Source organism: Bufo bufo, chromosome 3 (assembly GCF_905171765.1).
Source record: "Bufo bufo chromosome 3, aBufBuf1.1, whole genome shotgun sequence".
Lineage (NCBI taxonomy): Eukaryota > Metazoa > Chordata > Amphibia > Anura > Bufonidae > Bufo > Bufo bufo.
In genome coordinates this window covers 127,306,127-127,327,363 of record NC_053391.1, presented here as the reverse complement: position 1 = coordinate 127,327,363, position 21,237 = coordinate 127,306,127, and positions in this window count along the sequence as shown.

The following is a 21,237-nucleotide window of genomic DNA, read 5'->3' as shown; positions in this document are numbered from 1 at the left end:
TGCCAGGGACTGAGACGGTATTACCCACATTCTACATTGTTACATCACAAGAGATTGACCTCATCCAAATTCTACACATTATGACTTTAGATTAAGTGTGGCCAGACCAGGCATTGATTATGACATCATAAAGAGTATGGTAGCTTCACCAGGCCTAAAGATTCTACATGATGACATCACAGGACATCGCAGGATTTTCCGTTTTCGTACCAGACAGTGATCAGTCATCCATTCCTAATTCCACTATGGGGCCTCATGATTACCGGTGATGAGATTTAGGCTCCTATCTTCTGTGTCATGCACTGTCCGCTCTGGTGTGTACGCAGCTCCACGGTGGAGAATGGATTACATACAGTAACTTGTAGAACACAATTATATTATAAGCCGATGTTGAAATGGCTGATGTTGATGATTATTACCAATTTGACAAGGGTGGCGATTGTATAATGGCAGATGTCAGTGCCCATTTTTTTCTAGATCATGGATGAACGCAGTTAATAGAGTTTTATATAATATCCTACCTGGGATAATGCAAGGTATGAAGGACAACATCTTATAAGCTACCTTATCTACATAAAGACACACAGCTGAACATGTACATATTGCAGCCAAAAATTACAGCAATATATTTCAATAAACATGCTCTTTTAAACATTAATGTTGTTTTCAGTTTCTATGCAAGTCGGCTTCATTTTATTGGGCAATTGTCCAGGGTAACTTATTGCTAGGGAGATCCTATGGCTTGTTCTGATGGACTGTGGGGAAGGGGGTGGGTTTAATAGGACATCTTATTTCTAGGTGAATTGTAAGGGTAGGACTACGGTTGGTTTATTAGGCAATTTTTTCTGGGTCACGTTATCATCAATAGATCCTCTACAGTTAGTCTTCGGAGGGATTAATTGGGTAGTTGTCCAGGATCCCTTCTTACTATGGAATTTCAAAGCGTTAATCTTGGGTAGGTGTTAATTGGGCAGTTGTTCAGGATCACTTCCTACTCTGGGGATCTTATGGGTTAATCTAATGTGGAAAGGGTTTATTGGTCAATTGCCCAGGGCAAAAGTAAGTGTTGGCCTTAGGAGAAGGAGGGGGGGGAGTCAATAGTTTAATTCTCCAGGGTCACATCCTTCTAGGGCAGTGCTTCTCAATTATTTTCTGTCATGCCCCCCCCTAGGAAGAAGAAAACATTTCGCGCCCCCCGCCCAACTGTAAATAGTATCATTTGTCTATAAAATTGTTATAAGTACACCTCTGCATAACACTGTATCCTTATTAACGTATAAGAGAATAAAAAAAGAAAGAAATGTGGATCGGACACACACTTATGGGGGGATCTGTGGATGACGGACACTTATGGGGGGATCTGTGGATGACGGACACTTATGGGGGGATCTGTGGATGACGGACACTTATGGGGGGATCTGTGGATGACGGACACTTATGGGGGGATCTGTGGATGACGGACACTTATGGGGGGATCTGTGGATGACGGACACTTATGGGGGGATCTGTGGATGACGGACACATATGGGGGGATCTGTGGATGACGGACACTTATGGTGGGATCTGTGGATAACGGACACTTATGGGGGGGATCTGTGGATGACGGACACTTATGGGGGGGATCTGTGGATGACGGACACTTATGGGGGGGATCTGTGGCTGGCACTGTTACAGGGGGATCTGTGGCTAGCACTGTTATATATGTGCCATCCACAGACCCCCCACCCCATAACAGTGCCATCCACAGTGCCCCCCCAGCCCATAACAGTGCCATCCACAGACCCCCACCCCTTAACTGTGCCATCCACCGATTCCGTGTGCCCGGCGCCGCCGTTTAAAGTTATTAAACATGCCCCCCTCACTCCTAATAGTACTGTATATCTTCTGTATAATGCCGGCAGGCAGGCCGGGCGTCCGGCGCGTCCCTCAGTGACGTCACTCGTCTACGTCGCCTGCTTCATTCATAAAGCAGGTGGCGCAGGCACGTGACATCACTGAGGGACGCGCCGGCCGCCCGGCCTGCCTGCCGGCATTATACAGAAGAAATTCGCACACCCCAAAGGCCGGCCCTGAACGAGCCCCCCTTCACGGAGCCTGGCGCCCCCCCTGGGGGGCGCGCCCCACTATTGGAGAAACACTGTTCTAGGGGGATCCCATAGATTCATTGTGTCTTGTCTATGGTCTAAAAAGGAGCCATGGTATATCAGGTAGAGTAGCAGCTGTGCAGTGTTCTCTCAGTTTGCACATTGAAAGGTCTTTAGGCGGTCTAAGTTTTGAGTCCATGTGTGATCGTATCTGTACATAAAATAAATAGAAACGGATGATTAAGGGACCGGTATAACGCTTAATATCATGTTATCAGTCACAGAAAATGTGGTGACCTACCCTGGTGTACTGATCACTTATCTTTTGGTTTGTTAAATTCAATAGCCCCCCTCCCAAATAAATACATAAATAAATAGGTAAATAAAATTAAACATTTAGAACTGTTTGAATGTTTATGTGTGTGGAGACAATAAACGGTATTTAGCCCTAATATTAAGTTGTTAATCACTGACTGATATGGTTTTTCAAACTTAAACCCCCAAAATTAAATTAACTACAGTATGTGAGATGACCTGACACAGACTTCTCACTAGTATTCTATATGCTATACTAGATTGATGGTAAAACACGTGTTGTACAGTTTTTGCTTTTTCTCTCTGCAGAATTTAACACTGTAGATCACCATCTCCTCCTCACAGTACTCCAATCTTTCAGGCTTAAGGACACAGTAGATGGTATAGGGCAGAGTAAGTGGTTTAGGGCACAGTACATGGTATAAAAGACAGTATATGGTATAGGGCACAGTAGAAGGTATAGAGCACAGTAGATGGTATAGGACACAGCACATGGTATAAGGCACAGTAGATGTATAGAGCACAGTACATGGTATAGAGCAGAGTAGATTTTATAGGGCACAGTAGATGGTATATGTCACAGTAGATTGTACCAGACTAATGGTATGTGGCACAGTAAATGGTATATCACACAATAGAAGGAATAGGGCACAGTACATGGCATAGGGCACAGTATAATGCACATTAGCACAGTAGTAGGTCACAGTACATTGTAACAAACTTATGGTATAGGGCACAATAGCTGGTGGAGGGCACAGTTGGCATACGGGCACAGTAGATGGTTTTTGGTACACTAGATGGCATAGGGCACAGTAGATTGGTATATTGCACAATAGAAGGCATAGGGCACAGTACTCAGCATAGGGCACAATAGTTGGTATATGGCACAGCAGATGCTATAGGGTACAAAACATAGTATAGGGCAGTGGTGACAAACCTATGGCATGGGTGCCAGAGGCGGCACTCAGAGCCCTCTCTGTGGGCACCTGCACACTGGAAAAAGTCTATCTTGTACCAATATGCCGTAGCCTTTCCTGCCATTCATCAGTGCAGGACATGCTATGAACATCACAGGTAGTGCATTGAATGCATGCTGGCTATTATAGCTAAATGATAAAGTACATGGAAGATATACTATATTGGACTGTGGTATTCAAGGTAAATTGCAGTGTTGGCACTTTGCAATAATTAAGTGTGTTTTTAGTTGCAGTTTGGGCCAATAAAAGGTTCGCCATCACTGGTATTGGGCATAGTGGCTGGTAAAGGGCAAGGTAGATGGTATAGGGCACAGTACATGGAATAGAGAAAAGTACATGGTATAGGGCACAGTAGATGGTACAGGGAAAAGTGGATGGTATAAAGTACAATAGATGGTATAGGGCACAGTATATGGTATAGAGTCAGAGAACATGGTATAAGGCACAGTAGATGGTATAGGGGACAGTAGATGGTATAGGACAGATTACATTGCATAGGGCATAGTAGATAGTATAGGGCCCAGTAGTTGGTAAAGAGCACAGTATATGGTAGAGGGCACAGAAGATGGTAGAGCGCACAGTACATGGTATAGGTCACAGTAAAAGGTAGAGGGCACATAACATGGTATCGGGCACAGTAGTAAGGAAAGGCACAGTAGATGGTATTGGGCACTGTACATGATATAGGGCACAGAAGATGGTATAGGACACAGCACATGGCATAGGGCAAAGTGGATGGTATAGGGCACAATAGATGGCAAAGGGCACAGTACATTATATATGGCACGGTACATTGCATGAACACAGTAAATAGTATAGGGTTGTTTTTATATGACACAGTCCATGGTATAGGGCACAGTAAATGGTATTGGGCACAGTACTTGGTATAAGGCACAATAAATGGTATAGGGAACAGTATATGGTATAGGGCAAATGCAGCGGAACCGACATGCGTCTGGGGTTGCTTTTTTAGTAAATTTGTTTTTGTGGTGACGCCAGTTGCATTTAAGCAACAAGGGACAGAGTCCCCTTAAGTAGATGGTGTTGGTGGTACCCAGGTGTAGGAATGCCAGAGTGGTGCAAGGGTAGCCTATAATGTCCCTGTAGCTATGGCTGTGCACGTGTCATGATGCTCCTACCTGGATATCCTGGAACCCCAGGCGTTGTCGTCTAAAGCAGAGCAAGGGATAGCTGAGGGATTTGAAGAAATGATTGAGTCCAGACGTTGTGTATAGTTGATAACAGCTTTACTTGAATAAACTTTCATCAGGGAACAATCTTCCAACTTTGTCTTGGTTACCAGCAGGCTTTGGCATTAATTATGGCAAGCAAACACACTGAGCACTGCTACCTCTGTTGCTCTCTAGCTTTGGTGTGCTAGCAGGTTTAAATAGAAAACTTTTCCTTTCTGCTGTACTTAGTTTTCTGTAGTCTGACTCTGTCTATATCTTTATCTTTATCCAGGGAACCTTTCTTCCTGGCTTCTGAGGCTCTTTGATCTTTTCTCTTGACCCAACAGAGCTTAGGGGTCTGCTGGCTAGAACACAGCCTTCCTCTTGGAGGGTGCACTCTAGACTGACCTCTGCAGGGCTCGTCCCGGAGGGACGAGGGCGTGTTGCCTTCCCCAAGCAGGGGATCCTCTGAACTCACTTCTCCAACTAAAGTCCTCCCTCTCTAGAGAAGGAGCTAGACTGGCAAGACAGCTCCATTCTAGCTAACACAGCTCTGCTAAGCTTGCTGCCACCTGCTGGCGAACCAGGCATATTACACTTAAACATAACATTAAAGTAAAATGGGAATGCACATTTTGCAGACCCTAGGAATTAGTGCAAGGAATGACATGAAATTTACCATGGGGGATAGTGGAGAGGTGTAAGAGGTGGCAATGCATCTCTGGGGCGTTACACAAAGTACATGTCATAGGGCACAGTAGTTGGTATTGGGCACAGTGGATGGAATAGGACACAGTACATGGTATAGGGTACATTAGATGGTATAGGGGACAGTAGATGGTATAGGGCACAGTACATGAAATTTGGCACAGAAGATGCTATATGGCACAGATGTTATAGGGTACAGTACATGGTATAGGGCACAGTAGATGGTATAGAGCCCAGTAGTTGGTATAGGGCACAGTAGATGGTAGAGGGCACAGTATATGGTAGAGGGCACAATAGATTGTACCAACTCATGATATAGAGCACAGTAGTTGGTACAGGGTAAAGTAGATGGCATAGGGCACCGTAGATGGTATAGTGCACAGTAGATGGTATAGGGAACTGTACATGGTTAAGGACACTATACATGGTATATGACACAGCACATGGTATAGGGCACAGTACATTGTATGGGGTACTTTAGATCCTATAGTTCACAGTATATGCTATAGGGGTTAATAGATTTTGACACAGTGCATTGTATAGGGCACAGTAGATGATATAGGGCACAGTACATGATATAAAGCACAGTAGATTGTATCAAACTCACTAGACAGGGAGTCTGAAGCAGCATGTTGGTGGCACTGGCAAGCAGGCAGGCAGCAGCAGTGCTCAGAGGCAGATAAGGCTGAGACATAGGACTGCTCAGGGGCGCTCATGGCTATCCTTTGGCAGTGTCTTTCACAGGAAAGGAGCTCAGCTGTGCTAACAGTGATCACGAATATTCGAATTTTGAATTTTTATCGCGAATATAGGTACTTCGAAAATTCGCAAATATTTCGAATATAGTTATAGATATTCGTCATTTCGAATATTCAAATATTTTATTTTATTTTATTTTTTCTTTTTTTTTTTTTTTATCAGTACACATGATCCCTCACTGCTTCTAGCTTGTGGGCTAATAAGAAGGCTGCAATATACTTGACTTTTGGAGTAGTAGTGTTTGCGAATTTTGCTCTATATTCGTTTTTTTAATATTCGCTATATTGCTATATATTCTTGTTTTAGAATATTACGAATATTTAAAAAAACTAAGTTATAGCAATATAGAGAATATTCGAAAAAAAATCGAATAGAGCAATTTAGCTAATATAGTGCTATAATCTTCTTTGTCTAATAGTTGTAAGTTGAAAAATTCGCAATAAAAATTTGAATCCGAAAATTCGAATTCCGAAAATTCGCATATTACACAATCATTACCTTTCCGATTTTTCGAGTAAAAAAAAATCGTGAATTTTCGAATTTGCGAATATTCGACGAATATTCTACAAAATATTCGCGAAATATCGCGAATTCGAATATGACCCCTGCCGCTCATCACTACTGTGGACATGAGATAGGGCAGAAAAAGGTCCCAGTCCCTCCCATCCTTAGATGCAGCGTCCCACTACGTGTGTGTGGGCACTGCTTAAAAGCACTTTTTACATTTGAAACTGTATTATGTTGTATTGTATGACTTTGTACTATTATATCTGCAAAATCCCTGTTACCAGGCAGATTAGGTGTAATTTATACATCCCACCACTAGATGGGGATAAAGCTTAGGTCATATATATATACCTAGGTCAGGCCTAGTTAGTCAGTTGAGATTTAGGAGTTGTTGAAAATGTAGTTTAGACTAGAGCAGATCTGAGTAGATCAGATTAGATTAGTGGGAGAGAATGTAGAGTGAAGACTCCATGACACAGATTAGTGAGTGGAGCCAACTTCGTTATTAGGTGATACTAAGATGTAAGGCGCAGAAGAGCGTTTTCCTTCTGTGGCCGGACTATATACTTGCATCCCTGACCAGTAGGAGAGAGTTTGCCTCCCTGGAATAGAAACAAGCATTCCTAAGGAATCATCGGTGATAAGAGCCATTATTGAGGGCCACAGACACCTTTGCATGGTGGAGGATTTATAGCTTCATGCAGCCACACCATACTTCTGAGAGACAGTTGAGTTTTCCTGTCCAAATGCTCAGCTTGTAGGGAAAGGACAAGGAATAGGACTGAGCACATCAATAGGAACCAGGTACACCAAACCCACTGCTCCAAACGAAAACCTGAAAAGCCTAGAAACAGTGGATTTGCAGAATCAACTCTGTAACATCAAGAGACTGTATTTTTGTACTGCTGCAACCAAAGTCATCAACAGTAAAAGTTGTGAGTTGCATCTTACCACTGTCTACCTCCTTATTACCACTATTGGTTGTACCACCATTAATGGTACTGGCGTCACGACAAAAACCATCAAGGGACTCAGCCGCAACAAGCACCCTAGGCACCCCTAACATCAAGGGCACCTCAACCACCATCTTGGCTGATGCTTCCCTACCACAGAGCGTGCCCCGGAGGATTTCGTGCTGTCCACCTCAACACTGTGCTGCCAGCCCAGGGAGGCCTTCTGCTAACCGTGAGTAAACTGATGAACTGTGTGTTATAATTTGGCCCCTCATCGGTCCACTGTGCACCTCACGTGTTGCACCTGCGCTACTGGCTGGCTGCAAATCTTTTCTTGGCATCACGAACAGGATATTAACCCTTGCGTCATATTTGAGAGACTTTCGCATGTGAATAAGCCCCTTTATTTTATTGAGAGACTTTTGCTTATTGTGCACTGTTTTGGGCTACAGAGCTGTTTAAACTGCTTGAAAAGTATATGGAGGTGCTATACTAGTCCCCAGCATAAAAATCGCAGTTAAAAGTTAGAAAATCCAACATTTGTGTGTCACTATAACTGCTTGCTGTCAGTGAAAAGACTGTTCATATGCACTTAAGATGGCCGCCGGAGCTCTTGTTTAAAAAGAAATACTGCGCCATCACTGTGGACAAGTTAGCGACTGAAGAGCGGGAAAATATTGTGCCGCCCACTTATGCAAACTGTCTGGTCAAAGCCCATCCTACCTTCATTGTGTTGTTTCTGAAGAGGCCAGCCCTGTATGCAAACGCAGCACCGCCTTCTTTGCCCTATGAAGAGTTCTACCAAAGAAACAAAATGGGTGGAACTATGTGTGGAATATCACTGTGCCTACCTGTTAAAGGGAACCTGTCAATTGGATTTTGTGTATAGAGCTGAGGACATGGGTTTCTACATGGCCGCCAGCACATACGCAATATCCAGTCCCCATAGCTCGGTGTGCTTTTATTGTGTAAAAAACCCGATTTGATACATATGCAAATTAACCTGAGATGAGTCCTGTACGTGAGATGAGTCAGAGACAGGACACATCTCAGGTTAATTTCCATAATCAAATCTGATTTTTACACAATAAAAGCACACATAGCTATGGGGACTGGGTATTGTGGATGTGCTAGCGGCCATCTAGCAACCCATGTCCTCAGCTCTATACCCAAAATCCCGGTGACAGGTTCCCTTTAAATGTTGGGACAAAAGCACTGACGCCTATGAACATCTTTATAGCCAAAAGACTGCCCCAGTATTCTGTGTCACCAAACAACCAAACCCAATTGGAGTACTGACCAGTGTTGTGCCAGGCGCCCGACTCGCTGAGACCGCCCCTCGTGTGGTGGATAATGGTTGCACCGCTCCTGTAATTCAAACAGACCTGGGAGGCGGGCCTAGTACTCAGGAAGAGCAAGACGTGCGTGCGCACGTTAGAAGCAGAGACGCTGATTGCTGCAGAGAGAGAGAAGCAAAGTGCCGGAGCAGCATGGCCGAAAGACTAGAGAGCTCTGCACCTGAAATTGAATCCGGACGGAACCCGGTCGCCGCTCCGACTTGGACCCCCACGAATATTACTCCGGAGCTACAGGTTCGTGTGCAAGAGTTGTGGGACTGTCACTGGAGGGAGCGTAGTGGGGACCGCAGCCCTGAGTCTGCAGAGGGTAGTGCAAGTCAGCATGCACCCGCGACGCCGCGACACCAGCCACCAAAAGTTGCCGAAAGGTCCGGTCAGACTGAAGATGCTTCCGCCATAGCGTGGCCCACCACTGCAGCTACAGAGGACTGTGCTATGTTATTTCAGCAGCTAGCTGTACAACAAGAGCAAGGATTCGCCATCCCACACTATGGAGAGGAACCTGCTGGTCCATCAATACAGAAGAAGCCATCTGAGAAATCAAATCCTGTGACCAGGAGTGACCCTACAGTTGGGCTGGCTTGTGAAGAGAAAAAAGAACAGCCCCCTATCTTTGAAAAAGTGAAGGAGGAACTTAACTTGCCATCTACACCTAAACAGAGAGTGATGGAGGGACAACCAGAAGGATCATCCCCTGATTCCTGGGATTCCGGGAGCCCTATTCCAACAGACGTGTCTTCCTGTTCGGATCCCTACAACTAAGTAGGCCGTTCAATATTCATTACATGGAGCAGGAGCTGCTAATTGTTTGAAAGGACTTCTCTTCTTGTTTTTGTTTTTGAGCCCCTCTCTATGTTCTTGAAAGGACTCCATCCAGGACTCCACTTGAATCCAGAAAATCTTGGACTACAGTTGTGTTTTATCATGTTTAACCCCATTTTACCCCATTTTCAGGTTATCAAGGGACTTTGTTAACGCAACGTTTAAAGTAAAATACCCAGAAAGATATTTCTGTGCTTATCCGTTCTACAACAAAAATTTTGCACTTTAAATGTTTTTATACATGTTTTATACCCCATTTTAGGTATGGACTTTGTCTTCTGTACCATATCATGGACTTTACTGCCCTAATGTGAGATCATTCTCTAATAACCATTTTTGGCCGTAACACATCTACCATAAAGAGAAAATGTATGTGATATATTTTATATATTTGCTTAGAATGTATTTTTGTGCATAACCCTTTATTCACAGGAGGTTATTGAAGAGTCATGGTAATACATTGCAATGTCTATATTCACATGTGCATATTTGGAGGTGTGTATTTGGTGTATTTCAGGACACGGCTTAGAGATCCACAGCTTCAGACAATTCCAACGTCGAGGGCGACTTACATTTTACCATGGGGGTATGCAGTGTCCCACTACGTGTTTGTGGGCACTGCTTAAAAGCACTTTTTACATTTGAAACTGTATTATGTTGTATTGTATGACTTTGTACTATTATATCTGCAAAATCCCTGTTACCAGGCAGATTAGGTGTAATTTTTACATCCCACCACTAGATGGGGATAAAGCTTAGGTCATATATATATACCTAGGTCAGGCCTAGTTAGTCAGTTGAGATTTAGGAGTTGTTGAATATGTAGTTCAGACTAGAGCAGATCTGAGTAGATCAGATTAGATTAGTGGGAGAGAATGTAGAGTGAAGACTCCATGACACAGATTAGTGAGTGGAGCCAACTTCGCTATTAGGTGATACTAAGATGTGAGACGCAGAAGAGCGTTTTCCTTCTGTGGCCGGACTATATACTTGCATCCCTGACCAGTAGGACAGAGTTTGCCTCCCTGGAATAGAAACAAGCTTGCTAAGGAATCATCGGTGATAAGAGCCATTATTGAGGGCCACAGACACCTTTGCATGGTGGAGGATTTATAGCTTCATGCAGCCACACCATACTTCTGAGAGACAGTTGAGTTTTCCTGTCCAAATGTTCAGCTTGTAGGGAAAGGACAAGGTATAGTACTGAGCACATCAATAGGAACCAGGTACACCAAACCCACTGCTCCAAACTGAAACCTGAAAAGCCTAGAAACAGTGGATTTGCAGAATCAACTCTGTAACATCAAGAGACTGAATTTTTTGTACTGCTGCAACCAAAGTCATCAACAGTAAAAGTTGTGAGTTGCATCTTACCACTGTCTAGCTCCTTATTACCACTATTGGTTGTACCACCATTAACGGTACTGGCGTCACGACAAAAACCATCAAGGGACTCAGCCGCAACAAGCACCCTAAGCACCCCTAACATCAAGGGCACCTCAACCACCATCTTGGCTGATGCTTCCCTACCACAGAGCGTGCCCAGGAGGATTTCGTGCTGTCCACCTCAACACTGTGCTGCCAGCCCAGGGAAGCTTTCTGCTAACCGTGAGTAAACTGATGAACTGTGTGTTATAATTTGGCCCCTCATCGGTCCACCGTGCACCTCACATGTTGCCCCTGCGCTAACGGCTGACTGCAACCACTCTTTTTAACATATTTTTTAATGTTTGATTAAACTTCTCTATTCTCTACCAGGTCATCCATTTGCGGATGATACACAGACGTTCGTAGCTGTTTCATGTGGAGCTACTTACAGAGTTCCCCTTATGACCTTGGACATAAAGGGTCCCTTGGTCAGCCAGAACCTCCTTAGGCAGACCCATTCGAGAAAATATCTCCATTAACTCCTTAGCTATGAGTTTGGCTGATGTATGATGCAGTGGCACTGCCTCCGAGTACCGAGTGGCATAGTCGAGGACGACCAAGATGTGTTGGTGCCCTCTGGCGGACTTCAGTACCAGGCCTACGAGATCCATAGTGATTCACTCGAACGGGACCTCGATAATCGGGAGGGGTACCAGGGGACTACAGAAATGTGGCTGGGGGCTCATTATCTGGCCGTTTGGGCAAGACTTACAATATTCTTCTACCTCTCTGAACACACCGGGCCAGTAAAACCATTGTAGTATTCGGTCCTGTGTTTTCTGCATTACCAGATGACACCCGAGAACATGCTGGTGGGCTAACTCTAACACAAGTTTGCGATAAGCCTGGGACACCACCAACTGTTCAATGGATTTACCTCGCAGCTGTTTTACCCAAAACAACATATCTTGATGAACCTCAAAACGGGGAAACACTGTCTCTGCCCCCCGGTTGTTGTGGTTCCCCATCTATTATTAACACATTTTTCCAGGCTCGGGACAGGGTTGGGTCCCGGTGTTGTGCAGTTACAAAATTATCCCCGGAGACATTGAGGTCTGCCAGCTCAGGACCCGGCGGCAAGTCCTCCATGTCTCCCACCATCACGCTTAGCGGGGTTGTCTCCCCCTCTTCCACTGAAGTGGTGGTCACCCCTACCGCTGGCCCTTCAGACTCAGGTTCCCAGGCTTCTGGTATCCCCCCTGAGCCGGGCCACTCTGCTAGGGTTACATCTGTCTCACAGGTATCTTTCGTATCCGGCCACAGCGCCGGGAAACCGGGAAGGTCTCTCCCAATTATTAGTTCATACGGTAATTTTGTGGCAACGGCCACCTCATGAGTCCACCTGCTGGCCACCATTGACAGAGAGACCATAACGGTGGGATAGTCTTTTAAGTTCCCATGAATGCACACAACGCCGACCTTTCGGCCAGTATAGTCGACGGGCCGCACCAGGGCAGCACTTACCAGGGACACCAGGCTCCCTGAATCCAGCAGTGCCACTGCCAGAGTGTCCCCCACTTCCACCTTGCACAGGTGGCTATTGTCTCCAGTCTTGGAGATACCTGTGGCACACAGCTTTCTGGCATACAATGAGTGGCGGAAGCCATAGTTGGTATCCATGGGTTCCCCCTAATGAGGACAGTAGTCCCTTATCTGTCCAGGATCGTGACACCGCCAACAAACCACTGGGGCTGGGTCTGCAGGTGATACATCCCGGGCGGGTTTGGCTGGCACCGGCCGCTGGGTCTGGGGTGGAGATTTCTGGGGTTTGACTGGCCCCCTCCCAAACAAACCCCTCTGCAGATTTCTGGTGGCCTCGTAGCACTCCACAAGGTGGACCATCTCTAAGGCATTACCAGGAGACACCTGGCCAATCCAGTGCTGGGGAGGGTATGGCAAAGTCCTCCAAAACACATCCACAAACAGACGGTCCAGCATAGCAGTGGGAGTCAATATGTCAGGCTGCAGCCATTTTTTCAACCGGTGTAGCAGGTCATAATATTGTGGTCTGGTGGGTTCAGCAGAGTTAAATTCCCACTGGTGCACCCGCTGAGCCCGGACCAATACATTCACCCCCAGTCTCGCCAGGATCTCACCTTTTACGGTTGGGTAGTCAGCCGCTTGATCATCGGGAAGATCAAAGAACACTTGCTGGGGTCCAGACAACAGGAACAGAGCGACGACCTCAGCCCACTGGTCTCGGGGTAACTTCTCCCTCACGGCCACCTTTTCGAACATCGCTAGATAGGTCTTGACGTCATCTGAGGGGGACATCTTAGGGATCACCGCACGGACAGCTTTCCGGGCATCGTGGATGTTCTGGGACGCTCCGGCCACTTGCAACGCCATTACATGTTGTAATAGCAGCTGGTTAGTTTCCTGCTACTGCTTGTTAGCCTCCCGCTTTTGAAAGTTAGCCTCCACGAGGACTTGTAACACGGGTTGTAACCTTGCCAGCTTAATATAGGACATGCACTTGTGCCCGGGAAAAACAATAAAACTTTTCGGCCTTCAGGCCTGCCTCACTGGGTTTGCCCACGTCCGACACCAATTGTGGGGATTTGCTCTGGTAGACAGGCTAGCGGACGCAGTACAGAGGCAACCACAAAGTCTTTAACTTAAACAGTTCAGTGTTTTATTCACAAATAGCGAAAAACAAAAAGTAACGGTTTGCAGTCTTGGTGTTTGTTCACACCATAAAAAGTCCACAGAACAAAAGCCTTCACCTGGTCAGCAGTTTTTCCACCCGCAGTCCACAGCAGGCTTTATGGCCTGCTTCCCAGCAGGCGTCTCTCAGCCCTTTAGCACGGCACAAGTTCTCACTTCCAAAACACACAGAGACTGACAGTGCTCCACTGTCAGATGGAGGATAATCCACACCCAGCTGAGACTGCTGGCTGGGTTTTATATAGGCCAATAAAGACCCGGCCTGGAGCGTGGGGAACAGCCACCCACCCAGCACTTTGGCTACTCCCAGTAAGAGCCGGCCCGGATCGGTTTTACAGCCACACTAACAACGAACAGTGTTAACCAGCACTAGCTGTCGCTGACACTACCGGCTCTTACCTCACCGAGGCCAGGAATCTCGGTGACACATACCTTCCATCAATGACGGCCCCTTGCGCCTTCCTACAATATGTAATGGTGGGTTTACATCAGCATTATGAATTATATTATTGCTTTCCGTTATAACATGGTTATAAGGAAAAATAGCAGAATTTGTAAGGGTGGGTTCACACTAGTGTTAGGGATTCCTTTATGGCTTTCCGTTATAACATGGTTATAACGGAAAATAACGGAATCTATAAGACAGAAGGACGGATCCGTTCTTCTGGCCATAGACTTGTATAATGACGGAATGCAAAACGGAAGCCTTTAAAAAGGTATTCCATTTGCTCTCCGTCCTAATAGAAGTCTATGGGAATCAAAACGGATCCGTCTGGGTCCCGTTATGCAAGACAGAAAACAAAGTCCTGACTTTGTTTTCCGTCTTGCATAAGGGGACCCAGATAGATCCTTTATGCTTTCCCATAGACTACTATTAGGACAGAAAGCAAACGGAATGCCTTTTAAAGGCTTCCGTTTTGCATTCTGTCTGGGCATTCCGTTATTTTCCGTTATAACCATGTTATAACAGAAAGCTATAACGGAATCCCTAACGCTAGTGTGAACCCACCCTAAGAGGAAATTCAAACAGAAACCTTTAAAGGCATCCTGTTTTGATCCGACATAATAGAGGTCTATGGGCAAGCATAACGGAACCGTCTGCTTTCCTTTATGCAGGATGGAAATGAAAATCCTGTTGACAGCAATAACGGAATTCATAATGCTGATGAGAACCCGCCCTTTAAAAGTCATGGGAATTCAACTGACTATTAATATAATCAATGTATCTTATTTCTTACATCTCCAGGTGAGGTAGGTATCATTTACAGGATTTTTTAAAATATATGTGCATTACTTTCCTTTGTGCATTATACTAGTTCTATAGCTGCTCAGATGTATGCCGTAGGGGTGATAGGTAATACTTGAATTAACATGCCTATTTCATCTGAATCAAAACCGTGATGCACCTGGATTACAAGGATTAATATGAAGTGTTTCCATGGTGAGGCTTTTATGGACTGAGCAAAAACCGTATGCTAAAGAAATGTCCCAGTTTCCCATAAAAAAAAGTCCTATCAAAAGGCAGCTTTTCCTCCAGTCATCACTTGTATCAAAAAGTGGGTTAACATTTTATGAAATTCTTCAAGCAAAATGTAATGATGCTTGTGACGCTTTGCGATACTAGGAAATCGCAAATGCGCCATATCAACATAGAAATATAGAAACATAGAATGTGTCGGCAGATAAGAACCATTTGGCCCATCTAGTCTGCACAATATACTGAATACTATGGATAGCCCCTGGCCCTATCTTATTTCGCAATCACAGAGACACCAGAGCCTTCACTAAGAATCTTCTCTTTTCACTAAAGGAGTAATTCACAGAGCAGAGGTGCCATTATCACCACCTTGTGACAAACCTTTCCTGCCCAGGCCAAGTTGAGTAGCCATCAATCTAGTTCTCTTATGACAGAACCTCATAAACCTGGTCTTTCTGCAGCCATAGTGTCTCCAATACCAGCAGGGGTCTCACACCTTTAGCCTGGGCAGCAAGCTTCAGAAGAAAAGGACAGATCCTTATCACACAGCTGGCTGGTACAGGAAGGAAGATGACCTGAAAGTCCCCTTCAATCCATAAGCTTCATATTTTTCCCATATTTTCCTAATATTTCATGGGTTATGGAAATGTGAAAGGAACCATCTTTTCAGAGATGGTTTTGGTTCTTCTAACCCACCTTCTAGGAAACCCGCGGGCAAATCAGAGATTCCCGCTCTGAGATATAAAGGTTCTCAGGCACCCTGTATTATCTTTTAGTCGTATTTGTTATCAGATGATGCGTAAAATTGTACTGATTATCAATATCAACTATATTTCTTGATTGGACTTACGGGATATGGAGAAATGGGCAAAGCAAAGATTCTGCCAGATTTTCTCCCTATGGAGCAAAGGACTACCCCTGTTCCAATTACACAAGGCTGGACCTGAACGTGTCATAACCACTCCCCGCTTCAGAGTGGGTAAAAACAGTGACACACTCAGGTCCTGGGTCCTTCTTCTACCATCTGACGTCGACTAACATCACGACCGCCCGCTGGACACGGGCACACCCCACCATCTTGGATTATTATACAAAGACTTTGCCTTTTACTGGACACTACCACGGTAATTCTGAACTTACAGACATTCTATTCCCTTCCACCTCTTACCTATTTCTATCCAAACCAATCTGTTCAACTGGCAGGTATATTTATCTGTCAGCTTTAATATATATATATTTTTGTGTATAGTTTTAGAATAAAAAACTAACGATTTCATCGTTCCAGTTTTGCCCTTGTTATTTGATGAACTGATCTATGCTAAGAACTCTGTCCTCAGAAGACATACTACCAAATTGTTTTATTTTTATAAATTGTTCATTTACTAGCTAGGTTGCAAATAACCGTTTCGTCCCTTTAGGATTAGCTAGCCGGGGTCTCTTCGCCCCGATTCAATACGAAGAGTGGTGGCAGCAAATTAAGTTGATTTCCAGCGTGAAATCAGTAATTTTATTTTTACCGATTGTACATACAATCGTGATTGTATCATGTATGGGCACACCAACCAATCTTAAACGTCATCTGTGCTCACAGTGGATTCGCCTCCAGAAGTCTCTAGTGGAGACCTGTATGGCAACTGTGGCCTAGTACGACGGGATTGGCGGGTGGTTGTCACAATGCTTACTCTTCATCTGTTGTTACTAAGTTATATAGTATATTGGGTTTCTGATGGGAAAATCGTACAGCTCTAACTTAGGAGAGATATACCGTACACCACTCACTATTTGTGAAACTGTATTCTACACTGACTTCAGTCAATTTGTATATAGGGCACATTCATACTTTTTTTTTTTTTTTTTGGAGCTTGCAGTATCTATCAATTTAACATACTAATTTCTGTTGGCTTCTAAAAAAAAATCTAAAACAAATGTCCACAATCCAAAGGCCGTAAACAAGTGTTCTAGTTAGGCAAAGGTAGTCAGTAGATCTGCAGCTGCGTATAATCTTACTCTTAAAGGGTAATGCCAAATTTGCAAACTGACATATATTATACCTCTAAAGGCCCCCATAAACATTAGACGATTGTAGGCCAAACCTATCATTTTCGGCTAGACCGCCCAACAACCTAATGTTTATAGAGAGTTGCCAAGTCTCTCACTTTGAATTTCAACAGCCTATCCTTTTGTTCTCCCCAGAGATAAGCCATAGCCAGGGGATGCTTCTGTTTGCCAGGAAAAAACTGATTTCTATCTCTTTAGGCCACATCACAGTTGTGCAGAGGGCCACAGGGGAGGTGGAGTGGACAGGAGTGGTGGTTGTAGTGACAATGATGCAAGTGGTAGCTCTCACAGTGGCAGTCTGCACCTTGGCACTCCCTGGGCTGTGTAATGGTTGGAGGGGGTACTGTACCCTTTCTTCCCTTGGGGTACACACCGGGAAGTTTTGGGATTTACTGCCTGGTAGTGGCTGGGGTACCCGTGATGGTGGATGGTTGGCAAACAGGAGACCTGGCCTGGATGGAGGGCTGGTGAATGCTAGTGGCGTCAATGACCAGGCCCATTACTTACAAATAAAGTTTTTCTCTACTGAATAGATAATGGGAACAGTAATACATATAGCAGCAAAAGGAACAGTTCTGAAGTATGTTAAAGAGCAAGCTTGTCTCAACAGTTGTGTGTAGGCTATAGCAATGATGGTAGTAATCTTCCCGGAGCTTCAGTCTAACATCACTTTTCAATTTTCTCAAATAAACACAGGTGTGCAATTCCATTTTTATTAACTCTTTCTGCAATTCCTAGGCTGTAGGGTGCAGATCTTAAATTCGGATGGCCAGTCCATCTCAAAGTGTGGTGGGCGCCGTAGCGATATATTCTTTTAACAAGCAGTAAAGTATTATTGCCTTAAACATGCTGTACCTTACTGTCTTTGTTCTGAACAGGCTTGAAATGTGGTTTTAATCCTATGAATGTCCATCTTCTTTCTCTTAGGGTCCATTCACACATCTGTATGTGTTTTGCGCATTCCGCGGACCGCACAATGCCGGCACTATAATAGAAAATGCATAATCTTGTCCACAATTGCGGACAAGAATAGAATATGTTCTATTTTTTTCGGGAGCTGCGGACCAGAATATCGGCTGCGCGCTCCGGAAATGCGGATGCCGAGAGCACGTAGTGTGCTCTCCGCATCCATTCCGTCCCCATAGAGAATGAATGGGTCCGCACCCGTTTCGCAATTTGCAACTTGTTCTCTGGCAGCTTTCAGTCTTAGGGATGAAGATTCCCTATATCAGGCTTCATTTCAGGCCTACACATGCATGGGTTGTCTCTAGCTCTAATGACTAGACACTCTTTAACCAGGGGTGGCGCCTTCAGGTCATATTTGCAGTCACCAAATTCTTACTAGAAGTGCACAAATAGTCCCACAACATGAACAGTGACATACCAGAGGGGGATCATTGGCAAAAATTGCCACAAAAAAAATGTATTTTAATCAGGGGCCATTTTTATGCGTCTTAAAGGGAAACTCTCATAATTGTGCCCTGCTGGAGGCTAGAAATTTTTTATTTTAGGCCACGGGAGTACAGGCCCCAAAAATTAGGCATTCACCTGACAGAAAAGAACTTGTGATTATGTGGATGGAGGTACATTAGGCGGTCACTGGCTAAAAAGTTTACTGTAGGCCAGTACAGGCCCCAAAAATTAGACATTCACCTGACAGAAAAGAACTTGTGATTATGTGGCTGGGGGTACATTAGGCTGTCATTAAATAAAAATGTTACTGTAGGCCACTGGAGTAGAGGCCCCAAAAATTAGGCATTCACCTGACAGAAAAGGCCTTTTATGCCGCTGTATAAACATAAGACAAGGACCATTCTTTGTTCTGGGTGGTGGCGGATATGTGTGGGCTGGCATGAGGAAATTCAATTACACGTGGTCGTCACAGGTGTTTTATTCCTCAGAGATCCATGCCTCATTAATTTATAGTAATGTGAGGTAGTCCTTACTGTCGTGAGTAAGGTGAGTGCGCTTATCGGTCACAATCCCCCCTGCTGCGCTGAATGTCCTTTTGGAGAGGACACTCGACGAGGGGCAAGCCAAGAGTTCCATGGCAAATTGTGCCAGCTCTCGCCACAGGTCAAGCCTGCACACCCAGTAATCCAGGGGTTCCTTGCTTCTCAGAGCATCCACATCGGCCGTTAACCCAATGTAGTCGGACACCTGTCGGTCTAGGAGTTCCCAGAGTCTGGATCTGGAGGGCGGCTGTCGAAGGGTTGGCTGCAAGAATGATCTCATATCCGAAGTGACCAACAAATCTTCAAACCGCACTCTTCTTGCAGACGCTGTAGGATTGGTACATGCACCTGTTTCGCTGTGGGTGAAAATTCCTCTGCCAGTGCCCACAACAGCAGAATGCAGCATCTCTCGCAGCAAGGCCTGGAAATGTTGCATTCTGCCAGCCCTCTGTGATGCTCGCAACATGTCCGCCATTTTGTGTTTGTACCGGGGGTCTAAGTACGTTGCCACCCAGTACTGGTCCTTGCCCTTTATGCTTTTTATACGGGGGTCCCTCTTCAAACACTGGATGTGAAGGACCACATTTGCACTAGATTGGAAGCTCATTGCCCAGGAGAATGTCGTCCTCAGTCTCCTCCCCCCAGCCACAGACAACACTAGGGATCCCCGAAAAGTTTAAAGTCTCCCTCAAAGCCTGCTCTTCTTGCTCCTCCTCCTCCTCCTCCCCCCAGGCACCATCCTCCTCTGACTCCTCTTCAGACTCCTGCTGACTTGTCTCAGATGGAGTAGCCCCCCTGGGAATTCATTCAGCATTGCGACTTCCTCATCTTCCAACTCCTGCTCCTCGACGGCTTGATCAATGACACAACGCAATGCACACTCCAGAAAGAAGGCGTAAGGTACGATGTTACTGATGGCACCCTGGCTGCAACTGACCAGTTTGGTGATCTCATCAAATGGCCGCAGAAGTCTGCATGCATGAGCAGCCACTGGCGCAGTGAAAAGAAACCAAGCTCCCCAGAACTTGTCCTGCTGCAGGGTTCGTACAGGTAGTCGTTAATGGCACGTTGCTGCTGGAGCAGCCTATCAAGCATATACATGGTGGAGTTCCAGTGCGTTGGGCTGTCACAAATCAGACGTCTGACGGCAGGTGGTGTCACCGCTGAACATCAGCAAGGCGATCCATGGCCATGTAAGATCTTCTAAAATGGCCAGAGATTTACCTGGCCTGCCGCAAGACGTCCTGGACCCCGGGGTATTTGGCAATGAATCGCTGCACGACTAAGTTCAGGACGTGTGCCAGATTGGCACCGTTGTCGCACACCACTTTGCCAATTGTCAAATTGATTGGGGTTAGCCACTGATTGGCCTGTGACCGCAGAGCTGAAAGCAGTGCAGAACCCGTGTGTCTCTTGGCTTCCAGGCACAACAGCCAAGCACAGTATGGTAACGTCTCACCTGGCACATCGAATAGGTTCTGGGGAGCTTGGGGGGCGCAGCGGAAGAGGCAGTAGCGGTGGAAAAGGAGGAGTCAGCCGAGGAGTAGATGGAGGATGGATTAAGAGGAGGAGAAGAAGACGGAGGCCTGCATGCTATCTGTGGCAGTAGCACCAAATCCACATGGGTGCCACGGGTTACATTCTTGACGGCCTTCAGAAGGTTCACCCAGTGGGCAGTAAAAGTTATGTACCTTCCCTGCCCATGTTTGCTAGACCACGTGTCTGTGGTCAGATGTATTTGTTTGCTAGACCACGTGTCTGTGGTCAGATGTATCTTGGCACCGACACTGTGTGCCAGAAATATATTCACTTGCCGCTGAACATGGCCATATAGCTCTGGGATGCCCTTCTGGGACAAATATTTCCTTCTGGGGACCTTCCATTGCGGTGTGCCAATGGCCAAAAATTTTCTAAAGGCCTCCGTGTCCTCCAGTATATTTGACAGTAGTTGGCGAGCTAGCAGTTCCGACAAGCCAGCAGTCAGCCATTGGGAAAGA